At 43.2% G+C, this 12,803-nt stretch overlaps 1 pseudogene; it reads right to left on the bottom strand.

Moving 5' to 3' along the window:
* Positions 1-9,805: 9,805 nt before the first annotated feature.
* LOC129471201 (RNA ligase 1-like) lies at positions 9,806-10,995 on the bottom strand (annotated as a pseudogene).
* Between the last annotated feature and the right edge of the window lie 1,808 nt (positions 10,996-12,803).

Raw genomic sequence — 12,803 nt, 5'->3', positions numbered from 1 at the left:
TTCCAAACAATAGAAAAAGAGGGAATCCTCCCTAACTCATTTTATGAGGCCAGCATCATCCTGACACCAAAGCCTGGCAGAAACACAACAAAAAAAGAAAACTTGAAGCCAATATCCCTGATAAACATCAATGCCAAAATCCTCAATAAAATACTGGCAAACCAAATCCAGCAGCACATCAAAAAGCTTATCCACCACGATCAAGTCAGCTTCATCCCTGGGATGCAAGACTGGTTCAACATATGCAAATCAATAAACGTAATCCATCACATAAACAGAACCAATGACAAAAACCACATGATTATCTCAATAGATGCAGAAAAGGCCTTTGATAAAATTCAACACCCCTTCATGCTAAAAACACTCAATAAACTAGGTATTGATGGAACATATTTCAAAATAATAAGAGCTATTTATGACAGACCCACAGCCAATATCATACTGAATGGGCAAAAGCTGGACTCATTCCCTTTGAAAACCAACACAAAACAAAGATGCCCTCTCTCACCACTCCTATTCAACATAGTGTTGGAAGTTCTGGCCAGGGCAATCAGGCAAGAGAAAAAAATAAAGGGTATTCAAATAGAAAGAGACAAAGTCAAATTGTCTCTGTTTGCTGATGACATGATTGTATATTTATAAAACCCCAAAAACTTGTCTCAGCCCAAAATCTCCTTAAGCTGATAAGCAACTTCAGCAAAGTCTCAGGATACAAAATCAACATGCAAAAATCACAAGCATTCCTATACACCAATAACAAACAAACAGAGAGCCAAATCATGAGTGAACTTCCATTTACAATTGCTACAAAGAGAATAAAATACCTAGTAATACAAGTTACAAGGGATGTGAAGGACCTCTTCAAGGAGAACTACAAACCACTACTCAAGGAAATAAGAGAGGACACAAACAAATGGAAAAACATTCCATGCTCATGGATAGGAAGAATCAATATCATGAAAATGGCCATAATGCCCAAAGTAATTTATAGATTCAATGCTATTCCCATCAAGCTACCATTGGCTTTCTTCACAGAATTGGAAAAGACTACTTTGAACTTTAAAAAAGAGCCCACATAGCTAAGACAATCCTAAGCAAAAAGAACAAAGCTGGAGGCATCACACTACCTAACTTCAAACTATACTACAAAGCTACAGTAACCAAAACAGCATGGTACTGGTACCAAAGCAGATATATAAACCAATGGAACAGAGCAGAGGCCTCAGAAATAACACCACACATCTACAACCATCTGATCTTTGACAAACCTGACAAAAAAAGCAATGGAGAAAGGACTCCCTATTTAATAAATGGTGTTGGGAAAACTGGCTAGCCATATGCAGAAAACTGAGACTGGACCCCTTCCTTAAACTTTACACAAAAATTAACTCAAGATGGATTAAAAATTTAAACATAAGACCTAAAACCATAAAACCCCTAGAAGAAAACCTAGGCAATACCATTGAAGACATAGGCATGGGCAAAGACTTCATGAGTAAAACACCAGAAGCAATGGCAACAAAAGCAAAAATTGACATATGGGATCTAACTAAACTAAAGAACTTCTGCACAGCAAAAGAAACTATCATCAGAATGAAGAGGCAACCTACAGAATGGGAGAAAATTTCTGCAATCTATCCACCTGACAAAGGGCTAATATCCAGAATCTACAAGGAACTTAAACAAATTTACAAGAAAAAAACAAACAACCCAATCAAAAAGTTGGCAAAGGATATAAACAGACACTCCTCAAAAGAAGACATTTATGCAGCCAACAAACGTATGGAAAAAAGGTCATACCAGGCGCAGTGGCTCACGCTTGTAATCCCAGCACTTTGGGAGGCCGAAGCTGGCAGATCACGAGGTCAGAAGATCGAGACCGTCCTGGCTAACATGGTGAAACCCCGTCTCTACTAAAAATACAAAAAATTAGCTGGGCATGGTGGCGGGCACCTGTAGTCCCAGCTACTCGGGAGGCTGAGGCAGGAGAATGGTGTGAACCTGGGAGACGGAGCTTGCAGTGAGCCAAGATCACGCCACTGCACTCCAGCCTGGGCGACAGAGCGAGACTTTGTCTCAAAAAAAAAGAAAAAAGCTCATCATTACTGGTCATTAGAGAAATGCAAATTAAAACCATAATGAGATACCATCTCACGCCAGTTAGAATGGAGATCATTAAAAAGTCAGGAAACAACAGATGCTGGAGAGGATGTAGAGAAATAGCAACGCTTTTACACTGTTGGTGGGGGTGTAAATTAGTTAAACTATTGCGGAAGACAGTGCGATGATCCCTCAAGGATCTAGAACCAGAAATACCATTTGACCCAGCAATCCCATTACTGAGTATATACCCAAAGGATTACAAATCATTCTACTATAAAGACACATGCACACGTATGTTTATTGCAGCACTATTTACAACAGCAAAGACTTGGAACCAACCCAAATGTCCATCAATGATAGACTAGATAAAGAAAATGTGGCACATATACACCATACTATGCAGCCATAAAAAAGAATGAGTTCATATCCTTTGCAGGGACATGGATGAAGCTGGAAACCATCATTCTGAGCAAACTAACACAGGAACAGAAAACCAAACACCGCATGTTCTTACTCATAAGTGAGAGCTGAACAATGAGAACACATGGACACAGGGAGGGGAACATCACACATTGGGGCCTGTCAGGGGGTGGGGGCAACGGGACTGATAGCATTAGGAGAAATATCTAATGTAGATGATGGGTTGATGGATGCTGCAAACCACCATGGCACATGTACACCTATGTAACAAACCTGCACATTCTGCACATGTATCCCAGAACTTAAAGCATAATAAAAATAAAAATAAATAAACCTACGACTTAATAGTAAAATAAGTAACGCTTCCCAGAAAATAAAACACAATGGCTATAAAAAATAGAAAAAATAAAGCCGGCACAGTGGCTCATGCCTATAATCCCAGCACTTTGGGAGGATGAGGCGGGCAGATCACCTGAGGTTGGGAGTTCAAGATCAGCCTGACCAACATGGAGAAACCCTGTCTCTACTAAAAATACAAAATTAGCCGAGCATGGTGGTGCATGCCTGTAATCCCAGTTACTCGGGAGGCTGAGGCAGGAGAATCGCTTGAACCTAGAAGGCAGAGGTTGCAGTGAGCTGAGATAACGCCACTGCACTCCAGGTTGGGCGACAGAGCGAGACTCCATCTCAAAATAAAAAAAATAAAAAAAATAATATATATATATATATATATATATATATATATATATATATATATGTAGAGAGAGAGAGAGAGAGAATAAAAATAAAAATAATAAAAATTGGCCAGAAATAAAAATTGGTTCACACCTGTAATCCCAGCACTTTGGGAGGCCAAGGCAGGCAGATCACCTGAGGTCAGGAGTTGGAGACCAGCCTGGCCAACATGGTGAAACCCCGTCTCTACTAAAAATATAAAAATTAGCCAGGAATGGTGGTGGTTGCCTGTAATCCCAACTACTCAGGAGGCTGAGGCAGGAGAATTGCTTGGATCCAGAAGACAGAGGTTGCAATGAGCCGACAGGGTGCCATTGCACTCCAGCCTAGGTGACAGAGTGAGACTCCATCTCAAAAAAAAAAAAAAAAATTACCTGTGTGTAGTGGCTCACACCTTCAGTCCAGCTACTCAAGAGGCTAAGGTGGGAGGATCACCTGAGCCTGGGGAGGTTGAGGCTGCAGTGAGCAGTGATCGTGCCACTGCACTCCAGCCTAGGCAACAGAGCAAGACCCTGTCTCAAAACAACAACAACAACAATTTTTAGAAGATGAGTGTTAGGCTGGGTGTGGTGGCTAACACCTGTAATCCTAACACTTTAGGAGACTGAGGCGGGTGGGCCACTTGAGGCCAGGAGTTTGAGACCAGTCTGGCCAATATGGCAAAATCCCACTCTACCACAATTAGGAAAATTAGCCAGGTGTAGCGGCACATACCTGTAGTCCCCACTACTTGACTGAGGCTGAGGCACGAGAATCACTTGAGCCCAAGAGGCAGAGGTTGCAGGGAGCCAAGACTGCACCACTGCACTAGCCTGGATGACAGAGAGAGACCTTATCTCCAAAAAAAAATGAGTCCCAACTGAAAATGTTTGAATGGCCTAAAGCTAATGATCTTTAACCATCTGGGCAGGAGAGGAAAACAAAATAAATGTTTGTCTTGGGCTTAAAAATTGAAATGCCCTCTCTCAATGGATCGGGGGGGAAAAAAGATAAGGTCGCTGTAACTCTTCCCCATTCATTAAAAATCATCAAAAGTAAAAATATGAGGAAGAGAACATTAGACATCTCCTAAAAGTCTCTTTTAAGGAAACAAGGAAAGCTGACTGAAATAATTTCCTATCAACATTAAATTTATTGTTGCCTTCAAGTTTTCTGAGTCCAGGAGATGACAACCACATAATATTAAACAGCCCTGCTATGAACTGAATTGTGTCCCCTCAAAATCCATGTGTTGAGGCCCTAACCCCCAATGTGATCCCATTTGGAGATGGTGATTTGGAGATATAATCAGGTTTACATGGGGCAAGGAGTGTAGGTCCTCATGATGGGAGAGATGCCCTTATAAGAAGCAACAGAGATTTTCCCCTTTTTCTCCTTCTCAACCATGTGAGAACATAGAGAGAAAGTGTCCGTTTGTAAGTCAGTAAAAGGGCTCTCACCAGGAACCAAATCTGCCAACACCTCGATCTTGGACTTCTTAGCGTCCAGAACTGTGAGAAATAAATGTCTGTTGTTTACACCACTCAGTCTATGACATTTTGTTATAGCAGCCCAAACTCAGACAAGCCCCCTGCTTCTCTCTCTTACACACACACACACACACACACACTCTCTCTCTCTCTCATACATACAGGTGCCAAATTTCCCAAGAATTGTTTCGCTGAAGCAGTAGGGTGTATGACACTCTATAAGGTTAGACAGGTTGGTGAAGTTTGTCCTTGGATGATCTGTGGAATAGTATGAATACCATTAGCAACAGCCCAGTAGGAATATAGCAACAAGCTGACATCTAGAAATGATGCTGAGAAAAACAAAAACTCAAAGTACCTATGTAACCGGCTTATATAGGAGCCAACAAAAGCAGCTTCTGGAAGCTATCCTTGCCAAGAGGAGCTACTTTTGCTCTGACATTTGCCTTGGGGACCAGCGGAAAGAAAAAAGAAAAGATATAGATTACAACTCCAAAAAGAAAAATTAAAAGCCAAAACAGGAACTAACCGTAACTCTTGAAGGAAGAAGAAAAATTCATGTTATCTTTCTCCAGTACCGGGGCCACACGGAGAATTAAAGGAGCCCTCCAAGAAATTGTATTGGTTAGCATTCTAGGGAAGGGGTGGCTGAGAAGCCAAGCAGGGCCACTAGAAACCATGAGCACAGAGCTTGGGGAGGCCTGAGAGACAGTGCCAGGGCTGCTGCGGTCTCTCAGGCACCTATTTCTGCTCTTCCCTTAACAAAGTAACAAAGACAGAGGGAAGCCCAAATGCTTCACTTATGGAAAAAGAAGAAGGAAAGGATCTAACAATATTCTCTCCCCTTTTTAAAACTTCTGCTAAGAATGTACAGAAACGGGCCAGGCGTGGTGGCTCATGCCTGTAATCCTAGCACTTTGGAAGGCCGAGGCAGGTGGATTGCCTGAGCTCTGGAGTTCGAGACCAGTCTGGGCAACACGGTGAAACCCCATCTCTACTAAAACACGAAAAATTAGCTGGGCTTGGTGGTGGGCACCTGTAATCCCAGCTACTTGGGAAGCTGAGACAGGAGAATCGCTTGAACCTGGGAGGCAGAGGTTGCAGTGAGCCGAGATTAAGCCACTGCACTCCAGCCTGGGCAACAGAGTGAGACTCCATCTCAAAAAAAAACAAAAAGAGAATGTACAGAAACGTCAGCTCCAGTTTCTCTAGTTCAGCTATAGTAGGATTGTCTGCTAAAGTAGGTAATGTATTGGGTTCAATAGTGTCCACCCAGTCTGGCACAGTGGCATGTGCCTGCAGTCCCACCTATCAGGAGGCTTAGACAGGAGGATGGCTTGAGCCCAGGAGTTCAAGGCTGCAGTGCACCATGATCGTGCCACTGTAGTCCAGACTGGGCAACATAGTAAGACCCCACCTCTAAAATAATAATGACAATAATAGTGTCCCCCCCAAAATTCATGTCCATCATGAATCTCAGAATGTAACCTTGTTTGGAAGTAGGATTTTTGCAGATGTAATTAGTTAAGATGACATCATGCTGGAGTAGGGTGGTCCATAAGCCAGTGACTGGTGTCCTTTTAAGAAGACCCTGTAAAGACACAGAGACACAGAGACGCATGGGGAGAATGCTTTGTGAAGACAATGGCAGAGATAGGAGTGATGCATCTATAAGCCAAGGAACTCTAAGAATTGCCTGCAACCACCAGAAGCTAGAAGAGAGGCATGGAACAGATCCTTTTTCAAAGCCCCCAGGAGGAACCACCCCTGCCAACATCTTGACTTCAGACTTCTAACCTCCAAAACTGTGAGACAATAAATTTCTGTTATTTTAAGCTGCTGAGCTTGTGGTAATTTCTTACGGCAGTCCAAAGAAAGTAATGTAAGCCGGGCAAGGTAGCTCATGCCTGTAATCCCAGCACTTTGGGAGGCCCAGGAGAATGGACCACCTGAGGTCGGGAGTTCGAGACCAGCATGAACAACATAGCAAAACCCCGTCTCTACTAAAGGGGAGGTTGCGGTAAGCTGAGATCATGCCATTGCACTCAAGCCTAGGCAACAAGAGCGAAACTCAGTCTCAAGAAAAAGTTACATCAACAATCCCATATTTGGCCGGGGCAGCGGCTCACACCTATAATCCCAGCACTTTGACAGGCTAAGGCAGGCAGATCACCTGAGGTCAGGAGTTTGAGACCAGCGTGGCCAATATGGTGAAACCCCATCTCTACTAAAAACATAAAAATAACCAGGTGTGTTGGCAAGCACCTGTAATCCCAGCTACTCAGGAGGCTGAAGCAGGAGAATCGCTTGAACCCGGGAGATAGAGGTGGCAGTGAGCCAAGATCACGCCACTGCACTCCAGCCTGGGCAACAGAGCAAGACTCTGTCTCAAAAAAAAAAAAAAAAAAAAATTTCATATGTACCATAAATTGCAAAGTAAATCTTTGCCAGTGCTTTCTTTCCAGACTCTTCTGGGCCGCTGAAATTCTCTTTGCTATGTGCTTTTTAAGCTTCCTGATAAGAGGGTTTTATTTTTTAACAGTCCCTATCCCGACACACACTTAGCTTTCACAGTGAAAAACTAAATCTCTCTGTTTTGATCAATCCAGCTTCAGTTATTAATACCTTATAACTAAATGATCTGACAAAGACAGCAGGAAAGAAAAAGGTTTCAACCCATTTTCTAGGGACACTCAATTGATCCCTGAGTTATTTTGTGTTTAAAATGGCATCGATGAAGTTATCTTTGACCAAGATTTTCCTCCTCTTTTCTCCGGAGAGGTCAAACATAAAATCTGGTCTAGAAAATCAATATGGAGGAGAAACCAGAACCATTAAAATTCACTTAACAAAGTCAAAAGTACACAGGAGTCGTTCACCCAAAATATGTGTGACTCTAGTTTCTGCTCTCCAGGAGTTAATCGGGGCCTGTGCCTCGAATCTAGTTTTACAGCGAAATTCCCTGGGGTCCTTTTAAAAATATGGATTTCTAAGTTTTACTCTTAAAGGTTTTTGTTCAGGAGGTTTTTCTGTAGATGCCAGGAATCTGAATTTTGTTTTCAGTGCATGCCATGACATGATATTCATGACACATGGAAAAATTTAAAAAGCAAGTAGGGGGAAAATATGTATATTGTGGGCCAGGCCTGGTGGCTCATGCCTGTAATCCCAGCACTTTGAGAGGCTGAAGTGGGCGGATCACGAGGTCAGGAGATTGAGACCATCCTGGCCAACATGGTGAAACTCTGTCTCTACTAAAAATACAAAAAAACTAGCTTGGTGTGGTGGCTCGTGCCTGTAATCCCAGCTATTTGGGAGGCTGAGGCAGGAGAATCACTTGAACCTGGGAGGCGGAGATTGCCGTGAGCCAAGATCGGGCCACTGCACTCCAGCCTGGGCGACAGTGCAAGACTCTGCCTCAAAAAAAAAAAAAAAAAAAAATACACACACACACACACACACACGAATATTTAAAGTAACTTTATTTATAATAGTCCACACCAGAAGTTAATCCAATCTCCATCTATATTTGGGTAGAAAAATAAATATTAGTTACTTTGGATGACAATATTTACTGAAAACATACCTCGTATTACCTTCTGGGCTGCTGCATATATTCAGATAATTTTAACCGAATTGTGGTTAAAAGGTGTTTTCATATGTAAAAGTTCATGGAGCACTTAAGGTTGGTACACTTTATTGCGTATATGACAATAAAAAATTTAAAAATGAACCAAAAAATATGATCGTGTGTGTGTGTGTACCCTATTCTGGACTCTTTCGTGTTCCTTAGTAAAACTGGAGCCTGCCAGCTTGTAACAAGAGAGCAGTGGCAAGAGGATTCTCCCTGACCACATCCAGTTCTTACCTCTAGGTGGAATTAGAGGACCAGCTACAACCCAAACCCTCCCTGGGCACATCCAGAGTCTACATCAAGCTTTCCTTCCTACCTAGCCTCACCCTCCTGCCACTGGTGATCAAGAGAAGAAAAGCAGAAAGAGTGGGAAGCAGTCACTAATTCCAGCACTGGCCCAGGTACAAATGTTTACCCAGAAAACAAAAGCTTTAAAGGATCCCATAGAGTCACTGCTTATATTAATTATGTTATACAATAGAGTAATTTCAACCACCTCTCATCTGTCTCTACTCTAGGCCTGATAATACCCCTCTCGGGGAATGTCTGACCTAAAAGTGTAGAGTGGAGGCAAAAAGTAAGGAAGATGCACCCCTTTAATGCTTCCATTATATGTTCCCTATACTCAATCTATCAAACGTCACATTCCTTTATTACTGGAACAGGAGGGTTCTACACATAGCACAGTCTTCCCAATACCTGTTTCTGCTTTCTCGCAGTCTTTTGTAATTTTTTTTGAGATGAGGTCTCACTGTGTTGCCCAGGCTGGAGTGCAGTGGCATGATCTCAGCTCACTATAACCTCCACCTTCCAGGCTCAAGCCATTTTCCAGCCTCAGCCTCCCAAGTAGCTGGAACCACAGGCAACGCACCAACATGCCCAGCTAATTTTTGTATTTTTGGTAGAGACAGGTTTTCACCATGTTGCTCAGGCTTGTCTTAAACTCCTGAGCTCAAACAATTCACCACACCCAGCTATCTTTTGTAGTTTTTAACAGACATGTTCTTTTTTCTGTTTCGCAGATTGTCTTCTCTTTTTTTTTTTTTAGTAATAAAACTAATTCTGGCCAGGTGAGGTGGCTCACCCCTGTAATCCCATCACTTTGGGAGGCCAAAGCAGGAAGATCACTTGAGTCCAGGAGTTCAAGACCAGACTAGGCGACACACTGAGACCCTGTCTCTACAAAAAAATTTAAAAATTAAAAACATTAGCCAGGCATGGTGGCATGATCCTATAGTCCCAGCTACTCAAGAGGCTGAGGTGAGAGGATCACTTAAGCCTGGGAAGTCGAGGCTGCAGTGAGCTGTGATTACACCACTACACTCCAGCATGGGTGACCCTGTCTCCAAAAAATAAATAAATAAAACTAATTTTAATTGCACTTGCATTTTATATGTCAAGTATTATATCTTTAAGCCTACTAAATTTCTGATTTAAAAATTTATTAAACAGTATCAAAAGCATAGTCATGTTTGTTAAGTTTCATATTGATAATTACTGGTTTTGAATTCATGTAAACATCTGCAATTGGCCAGTGTAAACAAAGACGATAGACGATGGTAATGGACCTTAATTAAACAGCCATCACTGCAATCCCATACTATTTCTTTCACTTTACCTACTCTGCAGCTTTCAAATCAGGACAATCGATCATTGTGCTTCGACATAGGCAGGTTTTTTTTTTTTTTTTTTTTTTTTGAGTCAGTGTCTCGCTCTGTCACCCAGGCTGCAGTGCAGTGGTATGACTCTGCTCTCTGCAGCCTCTGCCTCCTGGGTTCAAGCGATTCCCCTGGCTCAGCCTCCTGAGTAGATGGGATTACAGGCGCCTGCCACCACGCTCAGCTAATTTTTGTATTTTTAGTAGAGAAAGGGGTTTCACCACATTGGCCTGGCTGGTCTTGAACTCCTGACCTCAGGTGATCCTCCAACCTCAGCCTCCCAAAGTGCTGGGATTACAGGCGTGAGCCACCACACTCGGCCCAATGTAGGCAGGTTTCTTATTTGAAACGGTCCATGTAGTATAACATATTGTGGATGCTTCTTCCTTCCTAACCCATGTGGGTTTCCATTGATAATTGTTCCTATAAGCTGCAATGTTTCTTCCAAGAGATCCGATAATGGCATGGCACTAATTTCCAAAAGCCTAGGATCCTCAGGATGATGCTTTAGTATCAGATCAATTGCAAATTCATAATTAACCACAGAGGAATGCCAGTAATGCTATTTGTTATTTTTCTCTACTGGTGCCCAACCAGGAATGTGTCCATGTTTCATCATGGACCAGATTCCTATTTAATTTTTCTGTTTCCTTTGCTGCTAGCCAGCACTCTGGAGTAGCTTTGAAGTACCCCTCAACATTCTAAGAAAATTCTTTGAAGTTTTCTTTTGGATGTAGAAAATTTTAAAATCTTTTAACAGGTTGTTTGTTAGGTTTTCTATCTAACCAAACCGAAAGGTATCTCTGTAAGTAGCAACGTAACAACATGTTCCGTCCACTTTTTCTGTTGGAATTGCACTGTATATACCTCCATCTAATGCCTCATGACTTACAGTTTTCGTTGCCAAAACTTTAAATGGCTGATTCTGCCTTTCGGTGGAGGGCTCCTTTTTCACCTCCCTAGAAACACACGGCATTTTCCGCTACACGGAGCCCAGGCGCCTCGCGGTGGGCCCAGCAGACGGTGCTAGAGGAGAGCGCGTTTGTGAGCAGCGCCAAGCACAGGCGGGAAGCAAGCCCTGCGCAAGTAAGCCCGGGGCTCAGGCCGCTCGCACCACGCACCCAGCGACAGCTGCAGCCCGCGCCCCCAAAACCTTACCTCCGATTTTTTTTTTTTTTCTTTCTAGACTTCCTCCTTCAGGATTATGATGAATGAAGGGAGAAGAATATGGAAATAGAGGCCGGGCGCGGTGGCTTCCGCCTGTAATCCCAGCACGTTGGGAGGCCGAGGCGGGTGGATCACTTGAGGCCAGCAGTTTGAAACCAGCCTGGCCAACACGGTGAAACCCCGTCTCCACTAAAAACACAAAAATTAGCCAGGTGTGGTGGCTGTGCCTGTAGTCCCAGCTACTCACGAGGCTGAAGCAGGAGAATCGCTTGAACCTGGGAGGCAGAGGTTACAGTGAGCTGAGATCACGCCACTGCACTCCAGCCAGGGCAACAGAGTGAGACTCCATCTCAAAAAGAAAAAAAAAAAAAGAATAAAAAAAGAATATGGGAATAGTAGAGATACCAGAATAGCTCCTGAAGATTATCTAAATATTGTCCCAGTAACAATCTTAAAGGGGTAAATTGTTGAATAATTACGGTTTATAGCTCTGCCATTCTTAGATAGCATAATTAAATAATTTAGTCATTTGCAAGAAAAATGATGGCAATAAATCCTTGGAAATGAAGACTGGAAATGGGGCTTGGAAACAAGGCCATCCATCCTGCTTTGTTTCCTCATGCAATGGCCAAGTCGTAACTCGGCAAGGAGAGTCTGGAAATAATTTTGATTTTCTAATGGGAATATGGTCTTTAGGTTTTCCAAGACAGTGCATTTATTTATTTATTTTATTTATTTTTGAGATGGAGTTTCACTCCTGTTGCCCAGGCTGGAGTGCAATGGCGAGATCTCGGCTCACTGCAACCTCCGCCTCCCGGGTTCAAGCAATTCTCCTGCCTCAGCCTCCAGAGTACCTGGGATTACAGGTGCGCGCCATCACGCCTGGCTAATTTTTTGTATTTTTAGTAGAAACCAGGTTTCACCATGTTAACCAGGCTGGTCTCGAATTCCTGACCACAGGTGATCCACCCGCCTCAGCCTCCCAAAGTGCTGGGATTACAGGCATGAGCCACTGCGCCCAGCCGACAGTGCATCTAAGAACAAGCTCTGGAAGTAGAAGTAAGTTGAGTCCAGAGGGGAGGAACATTCATCACCCTCTTCTTTCTTGACAATTGCCTCTTTTCTTTAGCTTGTATGAACACCAAACTTCAGGCATTCTAGTTACTTCTCCATTAACTTCCTCTCTCCTCAGATTTGCTCCCCACAGTCATTTCCTCAAGACCACCACCTAACTTCCACCAGCTATGCGTCCTCAGTTCCAGCTTTGCTTTTTTATGTTATAAAGAGGATTTTAGGCCGGGCGTGGTGGCACATACCTGTAATCCCAGCACTTTGGGAGATCGAGGCAGGCTGATCACCTGAGGTCGGGAGTTCAAGACCAGACTGACTAACGTGGCGAAACCCCGTCTCTACTAAATACAAAAAATTAGTCAGGCGTACTGGTGGGCACCTGTAGTCCCAGCTACTCGGGAGGCTGAGGCAGGAGAATCACTTGAACCCAGGAGGTGGAGGTTGCAGTGAGCCAAGATCGTGCCATTGCAGTCCAGCCTGGCCAACAGGAGCAAAACTCCATCCAAAAAAAAAAGCCTTAGTAAAGACATCTTATTTTATTGTCTG

This window comes from Symphalangus syndactylus, chromosome 21 (assembly GCF_028878055.3).
Source record: "Symphalangus syndactylus isolate Jambi chromosome 21, NHGRI_mSymSyn1-v2.1_pri, whole genome shotgun sequence".
Classification (NCBI taxonomy): domain Eukaryota; kingdom Metazoa; phylum Chordata; class Mammalia; order Primates; family Hylobatidae; genus Symphalangus; species Symphalangus syndactylus.
Note: the sequence above shows the minus strand (reverse complement) of the source record. Positions and strands in the feature narration are given on the sequence as shown.